Source organism: Mus musculus, chromosome 13 (assembly GCF_000001635.26).
Source record: "Mus musculus strain C57BL/6J chromosome 13, GRCm38.p6 C57BL/6J".
In the NCBI taxonomy this organism is placed as follows: domain Eukaryota; kingdom Metazoa; phylum Chordata; class Mammalia; order Rodentia; family Muridae; genus Mus; species Mus musculus.
In genome coordinates, this window is record NC_000079.6 from 31,337,666 (window position 1) to 31,361,632 (window position 23,967).

General features: G+C 45.6%; 1 long non-coding RNA gene and 1 pseudogene across 4 annotated transcripts in view; one reads left to right on the forward strand and one right to left on the reverse strand.

The window, feature by feature from the left end:
* Nucleotides 1-23,967, reverse strand: part of G630018N14Rik — an 85,284-nt gene that overhangs the window by 13,846 nt on the left and 47,471 nt on the right. For 2 of the 4 annotated variants that reach the window (XR_003950526.1, XR_003950524.1), the window contains 2 exons: nt 23,489-23,561; nt 19,144-23,233 (listed from right to left, as the gene is read on the reverse strand). This is a non-coding gene — a long non-coding RNA (RIKEN cDNA G630018N14 gene). Of the gene's footprint in view, nt 1-11,999; nt 12,484-19,143; nt 23,234-23,488; nt 23,562-23,967 lie in introns of those variants that run through there. The other 2 variants (XR_003950525.1, XR_003950527.1) reach the window with 2 other exon arrangements.
* On the forward strand, nt 15,315-15,429 carry Gm22330 (annotated as a pseudogene).

The window sequence follows — 23,967 nt, forward strand, 5'->3', positions numbered from 1 at the left end:
ATAAGACTACCTGGAGTTAGGTATACAGTGTGGTTGTTTGCTACAACACATCTTCTGATGGCATCACCACAGGCAATCTCATTCACCATCTCGTTACTCTTCTGTCCGTTTGTTTACAGGGAGAACACTTAAGCAGATGTCAAGCACATAATTCAGTGTAATTAACTGGCTGCCGTGCGCTGCATCTGCTCTCCTGTACTTCCTTAGCTGAGAGCCATGCATCTGTGCCTTTTGACCAGCGTCTCCCCTCTGCTCCATCTCCAGCCCTTGTACTCCCAGTTCTGCTATATGGGTTTGACCATTTGGTTTCCACTTTGTGTCGTATCTTCTGGGTTCATCCACATTAGTGCAAACAACAGGATTCCCTTTTTGTTACTGAGTATCATTCTAGTGTGTGTGTAAACACATGATAATTTCTTTTTTTATGCATGTGTGTGTGCAGGAGAGCTTGTGTGTGTGTGTGTGTGTGTGTGTGTGTGTGTGTGTGTGTGTGTGTAGGCTAGAGGACAACCTCTGTTGCCATCCTCAGGAATGTTGTCCTGTTTCTTTGTGTTGTCCAGGGTCCCTTATTGGTCTGGAGTTCACTAATTAAGCCTGCTTGGCTAGACAGTGTACTCCAGAGCGACTCTGTCTCCCTGTCCCCAGTGCTGTGATCACAAACACCATACCAGACGTGCCGACTTGGGTTCTGAGGATCCACTCCAGCTTTTCATGCTTACAGGGCAAGTACCTTGGTAACTGAGCCATCACCTCTATCTTTATATTACAGTTTTTATTTTCATTACTCCATCTGTGCACAACAAGGCTGATTGCATACCCTGGTTATTGCAAAGGCCTTCTGCACACAACAGAGGATCCCCTGGCAGCCATGTGCTGCTCCCCTTCCCTTAGGAGGAAGAAATGTAAAGATTTGGTTGTGAGCTATTGCTTATAATTCTTTAATTCTAACTAGTGAAGTGCACTGATCTTTGATCATAAAGATATAGTCTTTTTTAAAATAGAAGACTTGCTCATGAGCTACAGATCCGGGGGGTGGGGCACAGGTGACTGTATGGAAAGTTCTCACTTCAGCCTCCAAGGCCTCCTTGTCACATACTAAAGTGCTTAAGGTTCTGTTCTGCTCCAGCCTGGTGCCCAGGGTGTGGATCTCTGCAAATTCTGCTTCTCCTGTTTTACGCTCTTGAAAACACTCCCCAAGTGGACAGAGCTGGAGAGCCAGCCTGTCCCAGGCCTCAGAGAAAGAATTTCTGAGAAGGCTGAGCCCACTGAGAATTTACCAAGATGATTGAATTTGGATAAATACTATGGGATACAGCAAATCAAAAGTATATATTTAGTGATTTGGGGACTAAAAGTATTCAAAATGTGAAAGAAAATATGACCATTTTACCCAGTCCCCTGTAAGAGAGCAACTACATAAAATGAGGCTCACCAACTCATTTTCCCAAATCAATGACTCCGTTCCAACCTTTCCATAAAATTATGTACAGTTTTACATGTAACTACTAATAGTTATGTACACACACACACTTACACACTTATACACATTTACACACACACATTCACGCACTCATATACACATACACAAAGATACACACTCACACATACACATTTACACTCACACACACACAAAGATACACACACTCTCACACTCAGATACACACACACACACTTACACATACACACATCAATTGTAGCAATTTGTTCCTTCACAAGAACACACTTGTAGAGTGTTCTAAGAGATGTCTGTTCGTCAGCTACCTCTTGCTAGTCTGTTACATCCTAGCTCCCTCATTATGTTCTAGCACTCTCTCACAAACACCCAGTACGTCTGGGAACACTGAGGCTAGCTACTGTCAGAAGCCAGGCTGGCCAATCAGATCACACCAAAATGTAGCTCATGACCACTGAGCAGACCTGAAAAGGACCAGCATACCGGAAAAGGCCCAGAACTTTGTCACAGTTACACGCCCTGCGCTACTTACACGGTACATTCATTACATATACCAGAAATGTTTGCCTAGCAGGGAATGCAAAACCAACTACCAATCAAGAATGTCTTATCTTATATCATGCTAGCCTGCTGAAGAAAAACATAGAAAATATTTTCCCGTGTCCTGATAAAGTATAATCAAAGAAAAAGATAAGCAGTTCATGTCACGAAGCTGCCAGGTAGGAGACCCAGATGGGAGATGTGCAAAAGAATCAAGTGCAAGGAAGAGGGGGAAGGTAATGATGGAACTAGTCTTTGCTACTATAACTACTCCCAGCAGTGACCTGGCTGGCATCACTGCCTTAGGCAGATTGCTAAAGGTCCCCTGTAAAACTAGAGCTTGCTCAGGGTGAAATCCACTGACTGACATTCCACACAGTATTGACGGCCTTGGAAATGCCACCTCCAGCCTACTGCTTATGTAAGAGGAGGGTCAGCCACTGAGGGTAAAGAACACTGACCCCAATCCACTGAGCCAAATGGCCAACTCAATGGCTGTCTTTTCCCTGACCTTGCCTGACCACCCCTAAGGAGGTTTACCTTGGAGGCAAGAGCAGAGTGCAGCTTGCACTGTGCGTGCCCTAAGCTAAGCTGGCATGAAATGTGCTTGGCTCTCCCCTAGAACCCAAGCAAAGTCTCTCCACATGTCCCTCCCACCCCGCTTCTGCGAAGTACCTCAAAGACAGCATGTATGCACCCTGATAGATACAACTCTGAACTCTCAACTTAAATATGCCATTTTAAACTACCATGGAGTTCGTCATCTATTTAACAGGGCTGTTAAAAGGCCCTGTTTGTTCACCAAGGCTAAGGCAGGGAACTCAGGACCATGCTCCACGGCAATGGTGACCATAAGCAGTAGTTTACCCTAAAGATTAGTCCCAAGCCCTCAGGAACAGGTAGCTGGCTCCAGCCAGGCTGCACATGTGAACTGATACTCAAGTCTTAAAGGTCGTTCCCTTGAGTTTCTATTTCAAACTTTCAGCCTGTGAAACTAAAAGATTCGGAGATCTAAGATATGAGGGCAGAGGGAAGCAGGTAAAAAAAAGTGTGTGTGTGTGTGTGTGGGGGGTGCTAATATTTACCTCCATTATCATGAAGAGATTAGTCTGCCTTCTGGTACACTTGAACAAGGCGATGGTGATTGGTGACTGCTCAAGTGTTTAACTTTTTTTTTTTAATTGCAAATGCCAGCACAAACCAGTTTTGAACACACTTGCATTAAAACTGTTCCGCCATTTGAAAACTCTGATCAAGAGATGCCAAGTCCTGGCTGGCGAGGAGAGCCAGAGTTTGTGGAACTATTAGGGTAGATTAAATGAAGCCTAATAGCACTTAGCACTTCAAAGCCCATGGAACCATTAACTAATTAATCCCCACCATTCCCCCTTCAGGTACATAAACAGCTATTATCTTCCTCCTTACAGTTGGGTAGATGAGGCATCTTCCTGGCCCCAGATGAAATCGGGGTATAGCAAGGATAAAGGCAGACTTTTCTACTCCATGCTCAATGCATGCTCACTTCTTCTTGGATACTATTTTCTTCCAGAGATTGGTGGACAGGTTTTTACTTAGAATTTCAAAGACTTGGACTCTCATTCCTCCACATGGCTGTTTCTGACAAACGTTACGAGATGCTGCCTAAAGTTGTGACTCACTGGAAAGCTGGAGAGGCAGGGTTATCAGCTAAGGAGTGTAACTGAGTCAGCTGGTTTCATCTGGACCTCTCTGCATCTGTGCAGAATGCTTTCAAAACTGTGCAGTGCACAGGATGGTTTCACCGCACACACGCCTCATTCTCCTTAGCAAAGTGCCACACTGGATCCTGCCCTAGAATGGGAAAACTTCCCACGGCTCTACTCTACAGAGTGAGCAGCTGGTGATGGCACCACTGGGCAAGATCAGAATGCCGCAGCTCCCACGAGCAATGCGCTGTGCCGAGTTATTAACTGCCTAGGAAATCTAGAAAGAGAACTCCGGCTGTTGTAAATCTGTAACCTCACTATGTCTTTTGTGCTGACTGGGGAATTTCTCCAAAACCCTGGCAGAGGTGGCAAGTCTTTCAAGGGTTTTTAGTCAGGGAAAAAACCTGCAGGGTCCCCTCTGAGCCAGTAAAATAGCACGTAAGATATCTGAAGCCAGAGGAAGCATCAGGAACGAGCAGTAAGCACTTGGTCTGCTACACAGAAGGCAGCATGCTAAGTGCCTCAAGGCTTGAACTCTGTACAGAGCCATGGGAGAACGGGGTCGAAAGTCAGTGCCAGACATCCCAGTGCCCAGGGAGCCCCTCCTCCTGCTGTACAAGCTGGCTTCACAATTCTTCTGCTTTTAGATTCTTTTGTGAGATTTTCATTTTGTTTTATTTTGGACTTTGCTCTGATGAAGTCCCTAAACCCTCCTCCAGAAAAACTGCTGGAAAGTGGGTGAAACTCTCTCGTGGGAAAAGAAATGATAAAAATCAGGAGATACAAGCACAGAGCACCAAGCTGGTCACATAATCAAACAAGAACAGTCATGAAGGCCAGGATTAAACAACCACAAACATGCATGACCTCATCTGTAGAGAAGGTATAGTAGTGGAGACCTCTCTGGTCGTATGGAAGGATTAGGGGGACAGGTTGAGTAGAGTGCAGCAGGCCTTGCATTTAGTAAGTGCTCATAGCTCTCATGAGAAGCATCCTACAGAGAAGCGATCCTCGTATCTCTTGGCCCAAGAGGAGTGTCTGAAGGTGGGGGCAACTATTATTCCAGTTTTAAAATGAGACAGCAGAGGAGCTGGAGAGATGGCTCGGTGGCAAAGAGCCTGTTTTGCCTTTGCAGAGGACCCAACTTTGGTTCCCAGAACCAGTTACAGGTAGCTGACAACCAGTCATTCCAGCTCCAAGGGCACAGTGCCCTCTTCTGGTCTACACAGATACCTGTACTCATATGCAACTACACCCCCTCCACATACACATATACACAAAAGATTTTAAATTAAATAAGAGGTGGAAAAAAAAAAAAAACAACAGACACTCAGAGGTACCCTCACTGAAGGCTGTATAATCGGTGAGCCACCATCCAAGTTGGCATTTGTACCCAGGCACTCTGACTTCTGGGTGTCTCCTTACTCCTAGCCTGCAAGCCACAGTGCCAGGAATTAATATCAGCAGCTTCATTTATTTCATCTAAACACATGAGCAATGTTTGTGTCATAGCAAGCCCAGTGCGTGTATATCATGCAAGGCTTTGCTTCACTATAAAGCAAGTGAACCCCATTTTAAAAAGCCAGCTCGTCATGAAAACAGGCCTAAACTGGTCCCCAGGAGGCAGGTGCAACTTACAGGCATTTTACTCAACACAGAGCCCATGGCATCAGAAGATTACAGCCAAGAAATATTCAGCACATTATTTTTTCATGATTTCTTTTTTTGAATCAAAGTGTACTGTGAAGTTGATGGCTGTCTTGGTTAGAGTTACTGTTGGTGTGAGGAGGCATCATGAACAAAGCACCTTCGGGAGGGAAGGGTTTGCCTGGATTATGCTTCCACGTCATAGTTCATCCGAGGAAGTCAGGACAGGAACCCAAGCCTACAGGAGCCTGGAGGCTCTGACCTGCCACTGCCATCAAGTAGGAAAGTTGAGGAGTTGGAGAAATGGCTCAAAGATAAAAAGCATCTGTTGATCTTGCCAAGGACCCTAGTTTAGTTCTCATTGACTTACAACTGCTTGACTCCAGCTTGGGGGAATCCAATGCCCTTTTCAGGCCTCCAAAGGTAATTGTGCCCACATATGCACACGTGTGCATACACACACACACACACACACAATTGAGAGAGAGAGAAAGAAAGAGAATAAAACACATCTTTAAAACGGACATTTGACCTGATGTTTTACTATTGAAAGTATGTTTATTCGTGTGTGTGTGTGTGTGTGTGTGTGTGTGTGTGCATAATTTTAGTACCTGGGGGAAGGGTCTAGAATTAAATAATGCATTCACCCATTCCCACTACTCAGCTGTCTCATTTGATCTAAAGGGGGAAGTCCTTGGTCTAAAAACCATTGCTTTGAACACTCCATGGGCGCGTCCTTTAAAGTGAAAACGAAGAAACAAACAAATAAAACAGAACAAGCCTCCTGAGTCCCCTGGACCTCCCACACCTGCCTAAGATGACAGTGAACTGAAGTAAAGAAAGATCCTAGGGGCTCTGTAAGGCTACAGTCGTCATGTAGTGGGGCCGTGGTGGGCTTTGCTACTGGGATTTATTCCAGCTTCTTGGGCTAGTTTCCAACAGCGGTAGCCATGCTTTGCTTTGTGTAAGATTGGTGATTGGGCTGCTGATGGTGTGGGTGTGTTTCTAAAGTGTGTATGTACTAACAGAGACCCAGAACACGTGGATACAGTTCACCGGAGTCAACTCATTAACCAGGCATGTAATAGCTTAGAAGTGGCTTCATTGTGATTTGAAACTTTCAGCCCTACTTCTTAAGACTACACTCCATGCTAGACTATACAAAGCCAAGAAAACCCAAACTGCCACAGAACTGTCCCTGTATGTCCTCGTCCCATACTGTCACACAACACCATGGAAGAGTTATGTGAAATGCACTCTAACCAGTGTGGGCATAGAATTTGTTTTCCCTTAGGCATTTGAGTTTTCTCTATAGAGATCCACTGAGTACACAAAACTTTGCGGGGCTGGGCTGGAGTGTGTAGCCTTGACTGACACACCTTCCAGCACTGTGGCACTTGTCTTCTAGTGATGTGTCTTGTAGAAGTGGGAGCCATTAAGATTTTTCACACGGCAATCTCCCAAACGATAGGCAGTGGCTACAAAGGAGAGCAGCCTGGCCCTCGGGTACAAGTTTCTTTAAAAACCATCTCTCTAGTACCTGCTGTCCCCATCCTTTGTGGAGTGCACAGTTGAACAACCCCTCCATCCTCCAGTCCTCAGGGCGTGTACTAGAACTAACAAGGACTTGCTCATTTCAGTTTCTCCTGTAAACCTGCCAGCTCTAGCCTTAGGTTACACAGATGATGTCATGGGGATATTTATTCAGAGTTTTGTGTTTCCTTATTATTTGAAATCTGATTTTTCTTTTAAAATGTTTATTTTGTGTGTGCATGTGCATAGGAGAGCATTCTTTTTATGTTTATTGATTCCTTGATAATTTTGATGCATTTTAATCATGTTCACTTTTTACCCTTACTCCTCTGAGATCCAGGCTTACTCCTCTCCCCCACCCCACCGTACCCCACCCCAACTTTGGTTTGTTTGTTTGTTTTTATAAACAATCCATGGACTCCAAATTTATGGTGTTCATATACTCCTTAATGTGGGACCATCCACTGGTGTGTTGCCTACCAGGACCACACCCAGAAAACTGACCCCACCCCAGCCCCAAGAAGCCATCGACTGTTCACAGCTCCTCAGGGGTCAGAGCTCATGAACCTCTTCCCACGCCATGCTGGAATGTTGACTGGCTTGATCTTGTGCAGGTCTTGTGCAGGCCAGCACAGCCACTGTGAGTCCATGAGTGTCGTGGTTCTGTCGTGCCCAGATCATGATTCCACTCACTCCTCCCTAACCTCTGGCTCTTGTAACTGCCCTCACTCCCCTTGCACAACCATCTCTGGGGCTTGGGGAAAGGGTGTGACACAGATGTCCCATTCCACAGACACTTAATCTCTGTATTCTCACGGGTTGTGAGTGTCCATGTTAATCACAAATGGGATCTGAGCCTTGACCAGAGGATTATACATTACTCGTTTGTGGCTGAGCAGTCCACGGCCCAGATACATTTATCCGTCAAGAGCTGCACTAATCTGTGGGTATAGAAACACAAATCTAGAAGGCAGTTTGATACTACGTTTATTTAGCAGAATAATAATAGTCCTGGAACCTGTGAGCGAGCATGGGAATATTACTTTATTCTGACAAATACTTTGGTCTACAGTTAACCTTTGTCTTAGTCAGTGTTTTATTGCTGGGAAGAGACACTGTGACCATGACAACTCTTAAAAAGGAAAGCATTTAATAGGGGCTGGCTTACAGTGTCAGAGGTTCCGTCCATTATTGTCATGGCAGAAAGTATAATGGCATAGAGGAAGACACGGTGCTGGGAAGGAGCTAAGAGTTCTACATCTGAATTTGCAGGCAGCAGGAAGAGAGAAGCCTCTGATCCAGACTTGGGCTTTTAAAACCTCAAACCCCACTCTGTGTGACTCACTCCCTCCAACAAGGCCACACATATTTCAACAAGGTCTCCTGTCCTGATCTTTTCAATAGTACCACCTTCTGTGAGCCTATGGGAGCCATTTTCATTCAGACCACCATGACTTTGTTACAGTGGGTGATTCTAGCTCTTCTGGGTTTGAATAGTCTACCTCCACAATGATGGCTACACTGTTGTCGGGAAGCTGCAAATCCAGAGTGTGTCATCCGTGTGTTGGTAGGAAGCTTCTCTGCTGGAGGACAACAGCCCTTCTCTGGCTTGGTCACTGAGATGTCTGTCCTTTGCTATGATGTGGGATGCACAGATCTCAGTGCTTACCTCTCTCAGTAAGCTTCCATCCATAGCCCACATACAGAGGTCGACCAGAAGCCCCTCACTCCCTTATCCATCTTCACCTCTTGCAGCATCTTTTCCTTGCAATCCCAAATCTACATACAGAAGAACCCTTGTAGCCTTTTCCTCAGTGCTTAGCAGAGTTGGCATGGGAAGGTGTTTGTTGTTATCTGCAGATTCCTAGAACCACAGAGCTTTCCTGGAAAGCATTGTTTTGAAAGCCAGAGTGACAACTTTTTTGACCTTTGGCCTCTCTTTTCTCTGAAGTTTATTCAAGAGTGAACTCAGAGCTATTTTCCCATCTGAACTCATGAAGTGCTTCACCAGCACTGTAAAGTCAGAGACAAGATTCAGGTCAGCAGCCTCCCTAGTGGCTTGGTTGGGTCTCAGTGGGAGAGGATGCACTTAGTCTTGTTTTAACTTGATGTTCCAAAGTGGAGTGGTACTCAAGGAGGGGGCTTATCTTTCTCTGAGGAGAAGGGAGGAGATAATGGGGGGAGGGACTTGTAAGGCTGGGACTTGGAGGAGAGGAAAGAGGGGAACCTGTGACCAGGCTGTAAAGTGAACAAATAAAATAATTAATGAAAAACCCCATTCCCTTCTATAAATGAGGGGATACATCACAGGAAGCAAAGGTCACCCTAGGACTCACATCTGGAACATGATATATGCTGGACTCGAAACTAGAAAGCTCAACCTGGAGCCCACATCTTTATCTAAGAATTCGAACTGTGAGATTCATGTTCCTCCTCTGCTTGTTTTCTCTTCTACTCACTCCTGACCACGGCTCTACAGGCACCAGTGACAACTCCCATCATCTCTCGCACACTCTGAGTTTTAACATAAATGAAAACACATGTAAACTTGCACTCCATCCTGCCCAGTGCTGACACACTTTTCTTTTCACTGTTGACAACCCAAGCCTCTGTCATTGCTTTTGGTTGACTGCCAGAACATGAGGGTAAGACCACACACTTCAGTCACAGGACTTGGACAAATCAAGTTGATGTTGACCTAGAAGTCAATGGCTATCCATCCTAGTGTCACTGTCATAGGTGTTGTGCAAGCCTCTTGGCCAGAAAGGCCATCAGCAGTCATACCCGTCTGTAAGCCCTGCAATCAACTCAGCACTTCCCCTCATCAGAGGAACTTCCTTTTTAAAGACACAGAAGTTATTGTAGAGAACCACAACTGATCAAGGTACAGAGAATAAGAGACTGGTATACCCTGCCCCCAAGAGGGAAATCTATAGCACAACCCTGCACCCAAAGCTCAAAGGCAGAGTCAGTGTCCCTCATGAATGAGCTCCCTCTTAGGTTGCTCATGCTCAAGTGGTTAGTCAGCCCTACACCCATGTGAATAAAAACAACACTAGCTAGATTCAGATTATATACAGAGGCTATAATACATACTGTCTATAATACTATAAAATCCTATAATGTATCATATAGTAGTTATGGAAGAAGACGTGAATTTGAGAGGTAGATGGGGAGACTCAGGCTGAGGAGGGAGGGATAGGTATGATAAAATTCATTGTACTCAAGTATGAAATCTTAAAACAATAAAATAAAATTAAAAAAAGAAGGGGGAAAGGATGCATTTGGGGAAGGCTGAGGCTATGGCTTGGCTGAGAGCATTTGCCTACCACATAGACGGACATGGATTTGACATCTAGTTCCACATAAACCAGGCATGGAGGCACATAACCCAGAATTCCAGCAATTAAGAGGTAGAAGCAGGAAGCTTGGAAGCTCCAGGTCATTCTATTCCCCTACACAGTGAGATCAAGGCAAACCTGGGCTACATGAAGCTAACTCAAAAACTGAATTTTATGCTCCTTCCAAGTTGAATCTTTTATATTCTTTTGTCTTGTGCCTGACATAATTGAACTATTTTCGTGTTTACTGGAGATCAGGTTGTTTCTATTTGTAACCTATTGTTGCTGCTGCTGCTGCTGTTTCTTCTCTGATATCAGAACCAGCATTTCCAGAATTCCAGCATGGACTAAGGACTGGTGGCTCTCCAGGAATCCTTCTAGTTTATGAACCAAGATTAAGGCTTCTGAGGTGCCCAGCACAGTGGACTTAGCAACAGGGGCCTCCCCAGCCACTGTGGAGATATTGCAGTTGCTGAGGCTCCCAGTCCCATAGACTAAGTAATTGCTAGGTTCTGAGCCTTTCTGGTAGGAGATAATTATTGCTATTTCAACATGAGCTTATTTGTTAATTTACATATGTGTGTATATATATGTGTATATATATGCATATACATGTGTGTATATCCACTTATGTGTATATGTATTATATTTTATATGTGTGTGCATGTGTGTGTATTTATTAGATTTTATTCCTCTAGAGAACCCTGACCAATGCAACGTTCTCATTGAATTCACTATCATTATTTGAATGAGGTTGAGAGTGTTTTTCTTCATTAAGCTCTGGACACCATGACTGAGTTTCCCAAAAAAAGAAAAAAAGAAAAAAAAATGCAGGTACAGGACCTATTCTTCCAGCCTCTCATCTGCACTGAACTAATAAGTGGTCTTTTTAATCACGAGAGAGAGAAAGAGAAAATCAAAAGCTTATTAGTGTTAGCTTTCCGTCAATATTTCAAAATGCCCGAGATAATTAACTTATAAAGATGAAAGGTTTGTCTTGGCTGACAGTGGTTCCTGTCCAGGATCATCTGGCCCCACTGATTTGGGTTTATGTGCAAGCCTATTATAGAGGGAGCAGGTGCTAGAGCAATGTCACTCACCTCACTAGCAAGAGGAGAGAGAGGAAGGCACTACAGTCCCAAAAGCCCCTCAGGAATGCTCTTGGGCTTGACCCATAGACCCACGTCATAACTGCTGCATCACTACCAACCGTACTGACTTGGGGACAATACCATTAACACATGGGCTTGTGAGAGACAGGCACATCCAAACCACAGCATTTTTTTTCTGTCCTATTTGCTGCTATGCAGATATTTTCTGTTTCTTTAGTGCCTAGATAGCTCAAAAACTGCATTTTTTAAAAAGTGCTAAAATATCCAGCATCCCACAGATCATCTTAGAAACACACATTAGGCTGCCTCCCATACCTGTTCTGACACTGCCTGTGACACACATTAGACTGTCACCCACCCCTGTTCTGACACTCTGCCCATCCTCAGAGTTCAGAAGAGTCATTTGACTTCGATTCTCTGGTCTGTGTTAAATACCAGATTCAATATCTAGGCCTTCTCCCTTGCCCTGTTCCACAGATTCTAGTCTATTTTCTATTTGCAAGGGCCGACTGGAATCTGTAAAGCATTTGATCTAAGTGATATAGTCTGTGGAAGAGGCTATTGGGGAGCCTCGACAGCAATGACCGTGGCCAAGGCCTCTTCAATTCTGCTCCATGGATAATCACATGATACCTTCACCAGGTCTGGGTCTCTGTAGCTGCTGTGGTTAGTGAGTGACAAGCAGCTGACAGAGTCAAGAGATATTCTGAAAAGACTCCAGCCAGGCTCACCTGTGAAGGTCATATCTACTGCTTATGGGGACCCACACACATCCCTGAGACTCACAAAGCCCACCCATGGGTTGCAATCAAAATCTCCAATGTGCCTGGGGCCTCTGGCAAATGCAGTCAGATCTGGATTTCACCAGCTTCCCCTTCTAGTGCTGTGAGTACTCTAAGTGGTATGACACTTCCTTATTTGCGTCTGGAATTTATTGTCCTTTAAGCTTATTGGATAATAAGGTTCAGTTGCCAGATTAAAAGAGAGGCTCAGTGCATGCCTGTAATTCTATTACAGCTGTATTTGATGCAAGTTATCCTGTGGCTGTTCTTGGAGGCACACTCACAAGCCCACGTAGACCACCTCTGTTTCCACAGAATGCAGGGCTGGGTCCATTTAGTGTCTGAAGATGTAGCTCCTGCATGACTCACAGGCCGGCAGCCGGCTTCACTCTGTGTGAGATGGGGATAACATATCGGCTAAGAGAAAATGGCAGCAAAGGGGAATTTTAGAACTTAGTAGACAACGTAGAAACTGATACCGTCCACTAGCAAACACCACTGCAGCCAGCAAACCACAGCAAACACAGGACAGTATTCCTTCCTCCTGCATTCCCCATATCCACGGCTTGACAGAACTTGAAGAACTCACTGATTCCAGACAAGGAGGTTCCTTTCCCGAGACTTGATTCCACATCAAGTTCTAGCCTGAAACCCAACCAAACCATGCTCTGGGGGGAACAGACTCAGGGATGTCCTTCCTTGGGCTTTATCCCAAAGGTCTCAAGACATAAGCATCACCAAATCCCAGCCATTCAACATCTCCCTACCACAACTGGGGAGAGAAGCCAGGGGTCTAAGCAACCACTGAAACAGCTAGTCACACACTAAGCCTCTTCATTGTTCTATGGTTTCCTTTGGAGACAGGGTCTTACTACATTGCCTGGCTGGTATTCACCTTACTCTGTATCTCAAGTTCAAGGCCTTAAACCTTCGATCCTCCTGTTCTGGCCTTAGCGTCCTCAAGTAGTCAGGATCACAGGCCCATGACATCAGGCCTGTCACAGATGTCAAAATCTGGTCTCCAATACTCGAGTGCCCCCACCAGGTGCCCACCCTGCCCCTTCTCCTTTCTGTATTCCAGCCACTCAGGATAAGCTTCTTTTCTGCATACTCCACTCTTCTCCCTGAGAGAACCTCTCGGTGCCTTCACAGGGTCTAACTGTGTGCGGATTAAGCTCTTCCTCTGGTACCAGTCACTCTCTCCCAAGACTCCTCCCTTAAGTAGGATTTCTCCTTGTAGCAAGCACTTCATTTGGTCTTTGGTGTTTGGGATTCCCTACCATACTGTGAGGTCTATGAGGGAAGATTTCAGCTGCCTTCTTCCTTCCACATGCCCTGCAGCTGCCACAGGGCAGAAAGGATGAAGCTGTGAGGACCACTCTGGCCTGGGCCATGTCTTATTCATGAGTATCTCTATGGCCTACATAATGCAAATGTCAAATAACTGCTTGCTGGGAGAATGGGGGATGAATCAACGAAGGAGTTATTAAAATGTTCACAAAATATAGCATTAAAATACAGAAGCATAGGTGTAATCTTATCATCACTGAAATTACATTCAGGATATTTCACACACAGAGAGAGAAAGATAGAGACAGACAGAGACAGACAGAGAGACAGAGACAGACAGAGATGACAGAGAGGCACACACACACATACAGAGAGACAGAGACAGAGAGAGACAGAGAGATAGGAGAGACAGACAGAGGGGCACACACACACACAGAGACAGAGACAGAGAAACAGAAACAGGGAGAGATATGACAGACAGACAAGTACACACACACACACACACACACACACACACACACACTCACACAGTTTCTTAGAAATTCTACTGGGGGAAAAGCACAGTTTCAGCCTGATGAGTTGCCAAGTCTACAAAATCTATCTGGGAATACACACTGGGCAGTGTGATTTCCCCAGAAGTGGGCTGCTTCAGCTGAGTGACTCATGACTCTAAGATCTCAGCACTGCTCATGCTCATATGGCCCTATCTGGCACAACCACTTCTAAACATCTGTATTTCTCTCTCCCTCCCCCTCCCCCTCCCCCTCTTCCTCCCCCTCTCCCTCCCCCTCTCCCTCTCCCTCTCCCTCCCCCTCCCCCTCTCCCTCTCCCTCTCCCTCTTCCCCCCCCCTCTCTCTCTCTCTCTCACACACACACACACACAGCTGTTTGGTTTATAGCTTAAGACAAATAGAGAAATGAACTGTTTCCCATTGTATCCTAAAGACTGATAGACTCCCTGTCCTGGATTTCAGTTCAAATGATTTCATGATGTGGCTCCTCTTTGTTGTTGTTGTTTTAATCCGTTACTGCTTATAGCCATGGTAATATAGGAACTGCAAGCAAAACCCTCACGGTCCAGAGGTTAAGCTGAAAAATAGTAATGAGAAACACACACACACACACACACACACACACACACACCACCTACACACCACTTACACACAGCATCTCAAAGAATCTACCCCATTCAACATAATCTCATACGTGGTCATCATAAGTCTCATAACACCCAGATAAGTTCATATACTACGTGCACACATAAACCAACAAATTCCCACCTCCACACAGGCTTGGAGATACCAACATACATGCACATCCCCACTCTACACATAACTGTGCCTGCGCCTCACTCACCCTTCAGAGGGCTTTATTGAGGTTCTTACTTTGAAGCAAGCCCCACCCCCTTCTCTACCCAGGCTCCATCAATGAGTCCAGTCCAACTTGAAGCTATTTACCCTGAGCTAAAGTTATTTTATTTTTGAACAAGAAGAATTCAAAAGTCATGTCAGTTCCTAGAACGAGTTCCAGGGAAAGTGAGTATACGGGTATGCTTTGACCCGGGTCACTGCCTCTTGGCTTCTCTCTGGGGCTACAGATGGAAGGCACTCTAGGCCTTAAGCAGGTCTGCTCTAACAGACATCCTGCGAGCCCCACCCCTATCCTGTCTTATTCATCAAATGGGAGGGTTGCCCTATAGGGTTCTCCTGTTACAGAGACCAGTCACTGACAGACCAGTGTGTCCGTATCAGTTATGTGTCTTACTGCTATGAGAAAGCACCTGGCAAAAGCAACTGGAAGGGTTTGTCTTGGCTCAGAGTTCAAGGGTACGGCCTTGTCACTGCAGAGAGGTCACGGGAGCAGGAGCCTGAGAAGACTTGTTTCATTGTGTCTGCAGTCAGGTAGCAGAAGGAATGGAGAAATGAGTGTTCCCTGCCCCTAGAGCATTGCAGACGTGGCTGCTGTGTCACATGTGTGTCAGTAGGTGGCAGAGCAGAGAGAATCTGTCTAAGCTCACTGTAACTCAATGATTAGTACCCCGACATTCCCTGAAAAAAGCTGAGTCTGAGATGACCACCAGTCTAGCACATCAGGCCCAGGATCAGAAGCAAGCAAGAGGCTTGGAAAAACTCCAGCTGAAACTACGGGCTCTGGCTGGGAGTGAGCCTAAGACAGATGACCCTCTCATGGTGAGCCTGAGACAACCACCAGACTGGCACTGTGGGGTTGGGAGTTGTAGCCAGAGAGGTAGCCTGAGATAAACACCAATCTGTCAGCACACAGGTCTTGGTGGGGGCAGGCTTGAGATGATCTCTGCCCAACACTACACCACTCAAGCAGGGCATAGCACTCCCGAGACCACTCCTGAGATGACCCCAGACACTTGGACCCTGCCACCACGAAGAGGAGCAAGTAAGTGGTAGAGAAATTGAAGAGAAAAAGAAAGAGAAGGATGTGTGAACAATGAAGAGAGGCAGATCTGGAGACTCCAGGGTAGTGAGGAACTGCCTGTGGTAAGTAGCTGGTGATGTCAGCTGAGACCATGTGGGTGGGGGTGGCGTTCCTCTGAGTCTAAGGCCCTGCAGTAGCTGAGGTCTGTTACCACCAAAGGCCAGGAGGACTTCCTTGGTTTGGGCTGACACTTGGGACAATGATAACTGAGGGCTGTGGAAACCTGGCCCCACTTTTTACCTGGGCATCTTGGAGAGCTGGCCCTCAAGGCTTCATAAGGAGAGCCGACTCTGTCCCTCACCAGCTGCAACATTAGGGCCCTGCACCTTACCTGGGCAACTGTACTGGCTGATTTTATGTGTCAACTTGACACAAGCAGGAGTTATCACAGAGAAAGGAGCTTCCCTTGAGAAAATGCCTCCATGAGATCCAGCTGTAAGGCATTTTCTCAATTAGTGATGGGGGTGTGTGTGTGGCCCATTGTGGGTAGTGCCATCCCTGGTCTTGTAGACCTGGGTTCTATAAGAAAGCAGGCTGAACAAGCCAGAGGAAGCAATCCAGTAAGCAACACCCCTCCATGGCTTCTACATCAGCTCCTGCCTTTCAAGTTCCTGCCCTGTGTGAATTCCTGTCCTGACTGTCTTTGGTGATGACTAGCAATATGGAAGTGTAAACTGATTAAACCCTTTCCTCCCCAACTTGCTTTTTGGTCATGATGTTTTGTGCAGGAATACAAACCCTGAGTAAGACAATAGCACAGTAGATCTGATCTGGGATGTGGGGGTTACAGGTAAGCCAGCCCTGGGCATGAGAATGGAAGAGCTAGCCCTGCCTCTTGTCTACTGTGTGGTGGCATTGGTGTGGGAGAGATCTCTTCATCTCCCTTTTGCCCTCACCTCTGGTGGTAGGCTGGAAAGCTGGCCCAATGGGGTCCTAAGAGCAGGAAAGCTGTCCCTGCCCCTCACAAAGTGCAGCACTCAGGAGAGCAGGCCCTGCACCTCACCCAAGCAGCATAGTAGAGCTGACCCAGTGGCAGGGATATGGGTGAGGCAGTGCAGAGGGTTTGAGCACTGGAGAGCTAGCCCTGCCTCTTGACTGTCATGTGGCAGTGTGAGGGAGGGAGAGATGCTCTCCCCAGCTCTTGCCCCTTGCCACCTATGGCAAGCAGGAGAGCTGGCCCTGGGATCATGAGAGCAGTAGAGCTGGCCTTGGCCCCTACCTGCTGTAGCACTTGGGAGAGTGGGTCCTGCTCCTCACCTGGGTAGCGTAGTAGAGCTGGACCTGCATGCAGGGCTTGCAGGTGAGCTAGCCCTGGGGGCATGAGCACAGGAGAGGTGGCCATGCCTCTTGTCTGCTGGATGGTGGCACACTCTCATGCACCTCCTACCTTGCCATCCAGGGAAGACTGGAGACTGGCCCCAGAGTCATAAGAGTGGGAGAACTGGCCATGTCTCTCACCGGCTTCAATACTCAGGAAAACAGGCCATGCACCTCACTGGGTAGAGCTGGCCCTGGTTGTGGGGGGGTGAGCTGGCTCCAAAGGCATGATGGTGGGAGCTTTGGCAGAGTGATCATCTTAGATACCTCTCAGGCCCAGATCCAGGGTTTTGAATTGACCCATCCCAACATCGACCCTATTGATGAACTGCTGGAGTGCATGAAGGGGCTATTCCTACAGATACAAAACTACAGGATCTCCAGGACACAGGGCAACAACAGCATAGCTGAGAGGAGTCCCAGTGAGGATTCAGTATTGATACAGTAGCAGAAGGTGGAGACCAAGGAGCCACTGCAATGAACCTTTGCCAGCAAAGAAGTGTGAATAAAAGATAACAACACTGTGGATACTGTAGAATACACTGTGACCTACTACAGCATCCACAATGAGATTTTTTTTCTCTGTTCAGGTGGAGGTTGAAAGGGTGTGAGGGGCAGTAGAGATGAGTGGGGGATTGGGTTATGTAATGTGAAATGCACAAAGAACCAACCAAAACGTAAATAAAAATAAAAATGAATGTTCAGGTTTGGTTCACTCTTTCCTTTTTATCCAACCTAAGACCCTAGCCCATAGAATGGAGTCACTCAGAGTTAAGATGAGTCTTCACATTTTAATTAACCCAATCTAGACAACTCCTCACAGGCAGGTCCACCAGCTGAGTCTAGATAACTCCTCAAAGGCATGCCCAAAGCCTTGTCTCAGCTGATTGTATTCTGTCAAGTCAAAACAATCATTATCAACAATCACGAGCCCTCTCAGAATTTCCCAGAGTGTTATATTTTTCCTTTGAAGAATGTATTTTAATTTATTTTTCCATACAATATATTTCGATAATATTCTTCCATGCCCAACTCCTCCCAGATCCTTCCCACTTCTTTATCTACCCAACAATGTTCTCTCTGTGTCTCAAAACAAAAATCAAAACCAACCAACCAACAAAAACAAAACACTCAGTAAGATTTAAACACACACATACACACCAAACCAAATGTCAAAATACACAAAACAAAACAAATGAACAAAAACAAGAACAACAACAACAAAACAAACAAAATAAGCAACAAGCAAAAATATAGACAAACACAGAGTCCACTTTGTGTTGGTCATCAGCTCCTGAGCATGGAGTAGAGTGGTCCACAGGCCATCCATCCCCTGGGCATGCTTCATGGGAGAGACCCAAAGCATGGCTGTGCACACGGGGAATTTCAGAGCAGGACCTCTGGTTCACACAGTGCAAGCCACCTAGTGATCAGAGAGCTAAAGCTGCCACAGCCCAACACACTAGTGATTCTGCAAACTGGGGGGCAACTCCCGGAAGCCTCACTTTTACAAAGCACCTACCACCATAGCCACATATGTAGAGGCTCATCAGCCCTTTATAATCACAGTCACTGCAATGTGATAGGCCTAAGGGACAGAGATACCAGGTCCCACAAAACATTACTGAAGAGGCCAAAGACCAGCCACCAGCATGTGAATACATTTCCAAGACCCTGCTTCTGCACCATGCATGGCTGGGTGCCACCAGATGTGTGCGTGTTTGGGGGGGGGTGTTTAAGGTGGCCATGGAAGTATGCATCCCCACAGACCTTCTACAAATGTTGTTTCAGATCATCTTTTCCTGTAGGTGCTTAGGGACACAGAGCTATAAGCCTCTAGCCTTTGTTCATTCTCTTGGTGGGAAGAGGAGGTCAGGAGAAGGGAGTGTGTAAAGGAGGTTGGGTGGGAACCCCAGGTCCAAGGCCAATCAATGGATCTGACTCATTGAGCTGTGTCGGACCCAAGGAGTCTGTCTGTCATGAGCCACACACCTCTGTACGGTGTGCGTCACAGAAAACAGGAAGTCCAGTGGATTAAGTCAATGGGAGGAACTCCGCAGGTTTATTCTCACTTCATACAGCTTACTCCCTCAAAAGCAATCTTCTGTCACCCACAGTGTCCATCACTCAGGTTGCCACCACTGTGAGATAACAAATTATAGAAATAAACAAGTCATGAAGCTTAAGACTTACCACAGTATAATCTTACTTTAATGGGTTTTGTTCATCTCTTCTGAGTTAGAAGTTAAATGATACTGTAGCCATGCAGGCACAGGGAATGTATATAGAATGCCAAGGGTTCAGTACTCCCTGGGAGTTTGGGTACCCACTAGAGTCTAAGGCCCTATCCCCCAAAGATGAAAGGGCAACTGTAACAGTCACAGACTGGAGTCTGTTGTGTGCTGTGTGCTGGGTTGCACTAGGCACTTCTTATGATAGTCTCTGTACTGGCTGGTTTTGTGTGCCAACTTGATACAGGCTGGAGTTATCACAGAGAAAGGAGCTTCAGTTGGGGAAGTGCCTTCATGAGATCCAGCTGTGGGGCATTTTCTCAATTAGTGATCAAGGGGGAAAGGCCTCTTGTGGGTGGTGCTATCTCTGGGCTACTACTTGGGTTCTATAAGAAAGCAAACTGTGCAAGCCAGGAGAAGCAAACCAGTAAGTAACATCCCTCCATGGCCTCTGCATCAGCTCCTGCTTCCTGACCTGCTTGAGTTACAGTCCTGACATCCTTTGGTGATTAACAGCAATGTGGAAAGTGTAAGATGAATAAACCCTTTCCTCTCCAATTTGCTTCTTGGTCATGATGTTTGTGCAAGAATAGAAACCCTGACTAAGACAGTCTCCATCAATCCCAGTCTCCATCTCCCTAACCCACCCCTTCTCTCCCTCTTCCTCTCCTTTCAGGCTGCTGCCTCCTGACTCCTTCTTGCATGCCTGTGGCCTGCTCTGTACCTTTGAGTTTCCTGTATACTGATTCCTTTGTCATTTTGATGAATTGTTTTTGTTTTGTTTTGGTTTTGCTTGCTTGTTTGTTTGTTTCCTATTTAAGTCTTTACTTTCAGGCACTATCTCAGGCCACTGTATCTAAAATTACCCCACCCCTTGCACAGTGGTCTCCATAGCTCGCACAATCTATACCAGCCTGCTCATGCCAATTGGCAGGCACTGATGCTGCACCAGAAACTGTAGGTCATGTGGAGGTAATCTGGTGTGTATGGAAGATGGATCAGGCTCGTGGAAACATCATACCCTTTGACATGAAGGGCCTGAGCACTTGGAGTTGGGTATACAGTGTCCTAGCACCAGATCACTGAGAATACCCAGAGCTGACTCTAGACTTCTTTCCCTCGTTTTTTCTAGTCTCTAACCAGAGCAAAGGGTTTGTCTGTTTGCTCATTGCTAGTTTCTACTACCTGGGAACAGGGCTGGTGTTCAGAAAGCTTTGGGTGCCTGAGTACCATCAGTGACAGTTCAGTCTCTGTCTCTCTGAGTTGCCACTGCTGTTCCTGTGTGTCTAGTAAGCAAAGGACATGTCCAAACTTACATGGTGGCTCAGCGGATCTGGCTGTGGTAGCTTCCAGCAGACTCCATGCTTGTCTTAACCTAGTTCTCTACACCCTCTAGTTTTAGAAATCATGCTGATCAACCACTGTCCAGATGTGTACGGTCAGGAGGGGGTCGGAGCAAGGAAGGAACTTTGGCTCACCCAGTATGGACCATCCTCTCAACTCAGCAAGGAGGGTTGCAGCATTAAGCATGGCCACTTAGTATGCTAATGGCAGTATATTCTGCATATTAACTTTTGGACAATGTGTAGTTACCCAGACTTATCAATTGGTCACAACCACAATCTTTCAAGGGATTTGGTACAGAGATTCTTTTCTATTTTGTGGGCATTGGGCCACATAATCCTTGGCATCATGAGGACAGACTTTCAGTTTTTACCCAGACAATTCTAGGGGCTGTTTTTCAGAGGACATGAGCTCCCTGTTAGAGACAACCTGGACCTCACCACTATCCTAGGGCCCTGGGGCCCAACAGCATGCTTTGCCTCTGACATTTCCTTTTGGTTCTGTGGGTTCTTCCAGGCCCAAGTAGCTACATTTACATTGCACCCTGAACATGGCTGTACAAAGCAGTCATGGTTCTTCGAACCCTGCACCAACCAGAGGGCTCAGCTTGCAGAGTGGGGCCTCAGCCAAGCTTCCCATATCCATGCTCCATGTCCTCACTTCTTCTCTGTCCTTCTTCTCCTTCACTTCATACTAGTCTTTTCTGCTGGATTCAGACCTGCATCAGGTATAGAATAGCCTGACCCAGACTACTGATATATTTCCTCTGCCACAGGAATCCTCACTCTTGCTGTATGCCATTCATAGTGTTTCTGCTTCTCTGACTGAAGCCAAGCTGGTGTGCTCCCAAATCCTTGTAGGGTTTAGCTCTCACCTTCTGGAGCATGTGATGAGGCTATGACCCTTGGCACCCTTGGCTCTTCCTGATAACCTGGTGTTAGGAATATGCTATTGTCAGTGAAGTGGACTAGTGGGGCATACAGTGGACATCTAGAAGTTTCATGCCTTTTTGAGCTGGGTCATGGCCACACTAAGGGAATTAGCATAACTATGAATGAGACTGCTGTTTGCTGCATGTAAATGTAGCATTGTCCAGAACATTGACTACATGCAATAAGCCGGAGGCCATGGGCTTTGGCCAAGATGTAGGAATTCAGTTGCAGTTATTACTTAATTGAGTCTGAAGTGGTCTCCCAATGTCTGCCAAGATTTAGCTCATTTGTGAGTGCCAAACTGTGAATTAAGTGGGGCCGATGATGGCAATCACTACCTTGCACAATTCCTGTGGCACTAATCTAAACCTTCAGGGAGGCGATGTTATATAGTGGTTCCTTTCCTAGTGGCCATTCCAGAAACTCTCGGGTGGATTTCCATTGTATCTTAGACCAGAAGCAGAGGGAAAAAGTGCAAGGTTACCTGAACAAGCATTGCTACCACTTTTTATACACTTGAAACAAGTGTGTAATAATTACTATGCTCTCTGGACCCTGTCATCCCACTGGGAGTCAGACCAGACCTGGGCCAAGATTTTATTTCCTTCCTTTCCCATAGGGTTCCACTCTAACACAAAAGTTGTGATGACTTTCCTAGTACAGCCTTACCTTCATCACCTCAAGACCTGGGCCCAACACTCCCCAAAAGTGAGTAGGATTTGCTTTTCTGCTGAGGTGGTTATTAAGTAAATGGCCATAAATTCACTTCGGGGGAGGTATAGGGAGCAGGAAGGTAGATGAAGTTTCCTAGTAAGGGTGATGCGTTCCCTCTGGGATGTTTCTTTCTTCTATGATGCATGAAGTTTCACACAGGGAGCTATGCAACATTGCCACCATGGTTTCCAGCGATATGGATGAAAGCCAGCTGTCCTCCGCCATCTTGAAGTCTAGTCTGGCTCTTCCACTGAGTCAGTGCAGGCCATTACCTTGTGCAGCTTCCATCAGCTGTGGTAATTGACTGGTCCTTTCCCATCAGCAGCTCGAGCTATTGTGCACCTCATTCCCAGTTATTTGTCTAGTTACCCTGAAGGGAGGTAGAGGCAGATCCCGAGAAGGGCATATGTCCTACTAGACTTTCACTGGTCATTTCTGAAGGACTAGAGAATCAAGAAAATCTAAAATTTCAAGGGTTATACATTAATGAACATAGGTGAAGTCAGTAGTTTGCCTTTTTCTACCTATGGGTCTTGGTTGACTCCTCCTTTATATTCTTACCATTTTGTTGACTATCACTAAGTTTACATATCATAGCATGAAATTCACTTATTTCATCTCTACCTTACACACATAACCTAATGTGAATCCCATACAATACTTTTAATGTACCTACATGATCTATCACAAGAAGTCAGGAGTATAACTTTCCATGTGTGATGTTATATCTAGATCAAAGAGTTTCAAAGTGAAGATAATTTAGATTTTAGACTTCCAGATAAAAGATGCTCCACCCACAGGACAATGGGGTCAGTCTTACCTCTAATCACAGCACAAGGGAGTCCCTGTTTTCTATTTTCCCTAAGAGGAAAAACAGTCACAGTATTTCCAACATAGTCAGAGAATTACCTTGCCTTTGTACACTCAGTCTCCGAGGTAAGTTGTACCACAAACAGAATGGTTTACACTCCAGTGGGCCATGGAAAATATACCTATAATTTTTAATACTATTCAATTAACTAAAGTTATCCTAATTTTTTTACATACAATTGTTCAAGCCACACTATTACTTAATATTTAATTGAAAGCATCTTGAAGATCAGTCTCGAAGCTTACACTTTTCTCCAGCACAGCTGTGTTGCTTATGACTTCAGCCAATCTTTTTCTCTTTACTCCACTGAACTGGCACCTTGAAGGATCATAAAACAAAAATTACTAAATATTTATTTTAGATGTCTGTCCCCACGTATGTATAATACTGCTGTAAATACTTATTTTAGATATCAGTTGTCATCAACAGTGTCTGTGAAGTTACTAATTGACACCTACTTCTTAAAGTCATCTTCAGAAGTAAACATAGCATCTCCTCATTTAAGTTGGGTTGTGACATTTTCCTTTTAATTCTGATGTTCGCCTCCATTAATTATAGTATATTAACATACTTTTCATTTATGTTGATTTGATACAAAATGAATAAATTCTCTCTTCCAAATTGCTACATTGTTAGTAAGTGAATACCATGCTGTGCATAGCTAGGTAATATGAAAGAACATAAATAAGTTAAAAATTAATAGCTAAATAGATACTGTCTTAGT